The sequence below is a fragment of the Prionailurus bengalensis genome, chromosome C1, assembly GCF_016509475.1.
Source record: "Prionailurus bengalensis isolate Pbe53 chromosome C1, Fcat_Pben_1.1_paternal_pri, whole genome shotgun sequence".
NCBI lineage: Eukaryota > Metazoa > Chordata > Mammalia > Carnivora > Felidae > Prionailurus > Prionailurus bengalensis.
Window position 1 is genome coordinate 20,561,189 of NC_057345.1, and position 6,697 is coordinate 20,567,885.

Sequence of the window (6,697 nt, forward strand, 5' to 3'; positions counted from 1 at the left end):
CTGGAGCAGATCCGGAAACCTTCCAGTTACCGTTTCTTATCCTGTCAGCTGAGCCCCTTTCCCTAGGAAATCCCCACCACTTCAGGTTCATGCTGAGCTATTGTTTTAGAATTAGATTACCAAATTCCTAGCTTTACAAGGATAGGAGGAGGTTTTAGTCTCAACAAAATGGGTATGACTACAGCCAAGGCATACCAGGCTGTTCCTGTTTCTGTATCTCGTGAAACTAAAGAAATTTAAAACAGCCTAATGGTTTTCATGCTAGGGAAAATGCAAATTCACTTCAAATGAAAAGGTAAAGCATAAAGGTAACATACCCAAGTCCCCAGTATTCCCAATTCTTCATTTAATTAAAAAGAAAAAAAAAAGGCAAAACAGGTTTACTTACATCAAATCTTAAAACACCAGCTCATCACCAAAAAAAGTTGATTGTGAATACAAAAAGCTAAGTATCACAAATCTTAAAAGTGAACCAACATATTGTCTGACCAAAAGAAAAAGGAAAAAAAAAAGCCCTTCAGGCTCAAAGGGGGAGTAGAACCCTTTGGAACAGACTGCTCCTTGTTATGGACATTCTGATCTACTAAGAGTAAAAATAAAACAGGAAGCCAGCAGCTTGGGGAACAAGATTTCCTGTCACCAACAGCAACAGCCCAAGAACCAAGAGAATCAGCTGTTTGCTCATAACTCTGAACCTCCCTTTAATAGTCACAGTGTGGCAGCTGTGCCTATCTTTGGGGTGCAGAGGTGTTTCCTGAATATTTGTCTACTGTCTAAGGAAATAATTTTCATTCCGTTCCTCTGCTAAATTCCCCTTTGACTCAACAGGTTTTCTAATCCAAACTCTGGACTCTCCCTTCCAGTTGAACTCCTCTTCTCTCCATGGTGTAGAGGTACTAAGATGCAATCATTAGTAACTCACTGGTGAAAGAGTTTAGAACAAGAAAAGAGGCAGGAGGTTGCAAATGAAAGAACCTCACAGGGCTCTGTACACCATCCTCTGGATGCTCTTATACTCTCAAATTTCAAGCTTTCTGGAAGCATCAAGTTCGATGGTACAGCCAGAGATGATTGAAAACAGCCACTGTGGCTCCCTCTATTAGCAATCATTTCAGTACTTGTTCCAGCTTCTCAGAGGAGCTAAAGGAGCCAGATCCCCTTGAAATTGCACATCAAATGTGGCCACTGACAAGGCATTCCAGATGTTCTCTCTGGACACCTAATGGAAACTGGATTCCAGATGGCTAGGTACATGTAGAACTGGGGGCCAGGAGGAGGTTCTTGTAGCACCTTGGTACTTTAGAATTTATACTTTCCCAAGGGCCTTGAGTAAGCAGAACACAAATGGAGTCAACTCTCTGTCATATGGTGGGGGGGGGGGGGGGGGATGGGATACAAGTTTCCAATAGCAAGATGGCTTCTTATCACTAAAAAAACCAGTTCCCACAACCAGCTAGAGAGTGTAGAGGCCACTTTTAGGCAAACAGGCTTGAGCAATGGAATGCAGAAACAGGGCCACAGTGACCACCTGGTTGAATACAGACAGACCCATCAGGTAACCCCCTCAAAACATCCGTAGGCCCTAAATGACCAATGGGCTACTTGCAACTAGGCACAGCTACCAAAAATGGGAGAATTCCATATGTCCCCATACCTCCTTCACCTTCCCTCTTTAAAAACAGCCTCTATACCTCTATACCTCATTACAGACAGCCTTCCCCTGGCTGTCCTCCCCACTGTTCCCCTATGGTGTATTCAATAAACTTCTATCTCCTTTGTTCTGCCTTGGGTGAATTCTTGTCACTGCCTGCACCATCAGCTTCCACCCGATCAGTGATCATTTGGGGCCCTCATCTGATTGGGAGAGACACCCCATTTACACACCACAGACAGTACTCAAGAAATGACAATATGTCAATATCTATCAAGACAAAACAAACAGAAAAGTAAATCTGCTACTAAAAAAAACCACTTAATATGTTTCAGAACCACCAATGAGAAACAAGATTCCCTGTTATATGGAATTACCTGAATCACTGTTCATTTTCCTTTTGGATAATCAAAGTTAATTATATTCTGGGGCACCTGGGTGGCTCAGTCAGTTCGATGTCTGACTTCAGCTCATGATCTCATGGCTCGTGAGTTCGAGCCCTGAGTCGGGCTCTGTGCTGACAGCTTAGAGCCTGGATGGAGCCTGCTTCCAATTCTGTGTCTCCCTCTCTCTATGCCCCTCCCCTGCTCGTGGACTGTCTCCTTCTCTCTCTCTCTCAAAAATAAACAAGAACCTTAAAAAAATTTTTTTAAGTTAGTTATATTCACCATAAGAAGTATGGAATTATGCATGATCTGAAACACAACAGTAACTTCGTTAGGAAAAAAAAAAAAAAAAAAAAGCCTACATTCCAGTGAAGATAAACTTAGAAATGGGCAAAGACTCTCAAGGCTCTTGACTCAACTCAGCTTCAAGTTGTGCCATTCAAACATACTAGGGTTAGTACCGTGACTCTGATAACCTTGCTAGCTATGTGATCTTGGGCAATTTTCCTGGAGACATTAAGTAATGTAACATACATAAAATGTCTACTACAAGGCTAAATAAAAAGGTAGTTATTTTGTAGTCCATGGACCCTAGGAAAATCTTACTGTAAAATCAACCTTATGCATTGATAAATATTTTTAAACACCTTCAACTATAGACATATTATGTGGTAGAACGCAAAGATGAACGTAAAGATGAAACAAATGTAAAGATGAAACCCTGGACTTAAATGAAATTTACTGAGGTTTTTTTCCTCCAGAGGTTGCTCCCAGCCAGGCTTCTGGACCTCCTGAAGAACACACATTCTCTCTCTCTCCACTCTTTCACACTGAGTTCCTCATCTGATCCACAGAACAAAGAAAATGATTAGAGTGACTATTTTCTCAATTCTCCTCAAGACCGTACATAACTACTAGCACCATTCCAGATGCATTGGAGAAAAAGTTAATACATTATATACAATGGATGCCTAATGGCATTAGGGTTTAATTCTCTCATGGAAATCCAGTTGAGAAAGGCTCCTCTATCATCAGTAGTCATTTAGTGGAAAATCTGTGGAGTACTGGGTGTTGAGAAACCACCGTATTAAGGAAGTAACATGGCCAAATTTGCATTTTAGGCAAGTCATTCTAACAGAAGCAAAGAAGTTATATTTGGGCAGGAGAAGGCTGGAGATGAATAGATCGGTTGGGACTCTTCACAGGTTAAGACAATGACAATAGAAATGGAGAGGCCCACTACAGCTAGCAAATATGAATGAGGACAGGTTGTAGGGGTAAGGCTAACTCTTCAGTCCTATTTGCTACTCTCAATAGGTTTGTACAGTTATACTCACAAAGTGATAAGACGTATGTCTCTTTTTAAAAGTATCATGCAAAGGGGTAGTAAATGCTAGTGTCAGTGACAGAAAAAAAGAGAAAGTGAAGAAAACCAAGAAAGTAGTGGTTCTTAGATGCCAAAAGAAGTTTTGGAGCCATGAAAGAGTGAATGACCTGTCTTCACAGAATCAATAAAGTTCTGGGGCACCTGGGTGGCTGAGTGGGCTAAGTGTCTTACACTTTTTTTTTTTTTTTAAACGTTTTATTATTTTTTTGAGAGACACAACAGAGTGCGAACAGGGAGGGGCAGAGAGAGAGACACACACAGAATCGGAAGCAGGCTCCAGGTTCTGAGCTGTCAGCACAGAGCCCGACGTGAGGCTCGAACTCACAAACTGCGAGATCATGACCTAAGCTAAAGTCCAACACTTAACCGACTCAGCCACCCAGGCCCCCCAAGCGTCTGACACTTGATTTCAGTTCAGGTCATGATCTCAGGGTCCTGAGATCGAGCCCTGTGTTGGGCTCTGCGCTGAGTATGGAGCCTGCCTAAGACTCTCCCTCTGTCCCTTTCCATTGCTCACACACATTCCCCCTCTCTCAAAAACAACAACAGCAAAACAAACAAAAAAATAAAGTTCTTTTTCAGTTATATTTTACTTTGATTAGGGAATTATATGCTATAATGATATTTGCTAATATGGGGTTTGAGAAGGTCTTACACCTTGGGAGATGTTACACAGGAGAGGACTGACCACTGCGGAGATAAAAGTTATAGAGAAACAGACTTCAGTTTAGTTAGCTCCTTTTAATTAGAGCAGTCCTATATTAGAATGGGTTCTCTTCAGAGGTTATGAGTTCCCAGTACAGTCCTGTGGATGACCAGCTATCAGGAATGTTGCAGGAGACATTCCCAGACTGTAGGATGTTGATGTTGAGAGGTCAGATTGGATGATTTCTACAATGTCTTCTAAATCAAAGATGATAGATATAATTCTCACTCTGGGCTTCAGTTTCCTCATCTGCAAAATAAAGAGACTAAGCTGGATGATTTTTAAGAAGTTCTAAAATTTCTAGATTTGCTTCTAAGTTGCTATAACCTCCTTAGTTGGCCAACATGGACTTGCATTCTGAACACAAGGCCTGAAGCAGGTCTAAGAACTGTAGAGAGGGCTGGGTCATGGCTATGAATCAAACCCTCCTCCACATCTAGATTCATCTAGTTACCAGGACCTGCAGGATATAGAATGGTCCAAAGGACGTTTCAGACAGAGCCCCAAGGTTAAGTTATTTACATCCTGGGCGGCTCCCAGGCTGATCTGGGAGTTGGCTATCCAAGTAAGTCCAAAGGAAAAACTGGCTTTGGAACAGTTCCAGACATGCAGCCAGACTCAGTAGCAACCCTATCTTTACTCCTGGCTATTTTCAGCTTAAGGGACTTGAGAATGAGTCTGAGAACAAGTAAAAGACTTTAGGCATCCCTCCCTAGCCATGACCTGGCAGTATATGGACCAGTCTAGACTGTCAGTACCATGGCAGAATTCATGCTTTGAAATGGAGGCTGGATGAGGTATCCTCTAAGGTCCCTTCAAACAGTAAGATTCTACAGGCCTATATATTAGAAGTTATCACAAAATACTTATATATAACATGTGGTCAGTATAAAGTCAAAAGGAGACTTTGACATCTACCCTACACTCTCACAACTCTGATTCCAATACCCTGAAGCAGAATTAGGGTGAGGTGAAAAAGACAGAGGGTGGAAGAAGGTCATAAAGGAAGGCTACATGTGAGGGAGGACACATTCATCTTTACCCCACTCTGAATTCCTGTTATTACCAGGACAGAAGACAAATTACTGCTCATTCTGGTAGTAATATTTATTACTAGCTATTTATTATAAATAAATATACAATGCTTCATTTAGAGCCAAGGTCACTGACAACACCTGCAGATTTCTATGGTTCCATCCCAAAACAAGTATATCTGAGCTATAGCAATAACCATAACAACAGAAATGCTTCTCAAGGCAGTTCCTCTTTGAAACATACCCCCAAAATGCTGATCAGCAGTAGCAGGGGATGAGAACATGTGGGGATGTTATATGTGTGACAATTAGGACTTCTGCTTTCACTTCAGCATTTCCCACTGTTCTACAGTTAACAGCAATTTGGATGGGGGTCTATGAGAAGAGCTTTACTTTGTAGACCAGTTTCCTCTTTCAAGAGACAAATTTCTTGCATTCCACAGGGGTTCAAAATCCCAATTAAAAAGTCAAATAATCATTTGATTTCAAAATGATAGACAATACACAGACTTACTGTAATCTAAATCTGTCTACAAAAATGTTTAAAGAAGTATGAATTTACTGTTGCATACAGCAGTCCTCACAACTATGCAACAACCACAAGGAAGAATGCCTCATTATAGACTTAAGCATCCACCCACTTCCTGTTGAAATACTGGGTGAGGCTGAACCTACAAATATAACTAGACTCTTTCTAAACACAAAGAATTACTGACAAATCAGTTTAGGTCACTAACGTCCAAGAGAGATAGCAAGACAGAAATGAAACTCGTTTGGTTGACAGAGAAAGTATCTGACTGGGAGAACCAAAAAAGTTATCTGTGATCCAAAACCAGAAGTTTCCAATTTCCCAAAGTAATGACAAAGGTGATGAACCTACATTCAATAAACCTAAGGCTCCTTCTTGTCCTGATTTGGTTTTGGGCAAGTGGTCCAGGAAACAGGACTTCTAAACTCCAGTATTTTACTCCTTGAGCACACTATTGATCTATCAAGGACCATTCACACCTGGTAATTCCATAAATTTCTATTACACTTTGGGGGCAATACCACCTTTTGTTCTTACCTTTATTACTCTTCAGGCTCTAATCATAGCTTTGCTCTTAAAGCTAAAACTGGGGGATCACCTTCACCTCTAAAATTGTTTTTTTCTAGTATAAACTATTCCACAGACAACTGCTTCTTTATTGGTGGAAATTAGGCTCTTTTAGTGTTGTCCATCTGGTTGTCCAAAAGAAAATACATTTAAACAGTAGACCTGGAACTTAGATTCTAGTTCTTAAATTTTGTTAATGTTTTATTTATTTTTGAGAGACATAGAGTGAGAAAGAGTGCAAGCAGGGAAGGGAAGATAACAGAAGATCTGAAGTGGACTATGTGCTGAGAGCAGCAAGCCCGATGTGGGGCTTGAATTCATGAACTGTAAGATCATGACCTGAGCGGATGTCAGATGCTCAACCAACTGAGCCACCCAGGCGCCCCTGGATTCTAGTTCTTAATCTAATGATGACTGGCAAATGGGGGGAGAATTTC

At 41.0% G+C, this 6,697-nt stretch overlaps 1 protein-coding gene across 3 annotated transcripts in view; it reads right to left on the reverse strand.

The window, feature by feature from the left end:
* Positions 1-6,697, reverse strand: part of WASF2 (WASP family member 2) — a 73,383-nt gene that overhangs the window by 22,566 nt on the left and 44,120 nt on the right. Inside the window, exon 1 of one of the 3 annotated variants that reach the window (XM_043574186.1) lies at positions 389-503. The exons of the other annotated variants lie outside the window; for them this stretch is intronic. The gene's annotated coding sequence lies outside the window, so the exon portion shown is untranslated. Of the gene's footprint in view, positions 1-388; positions 504-6,697 lie in introns of those variants that run through there. 3 annotated transcript variants of the gene reach the window in all.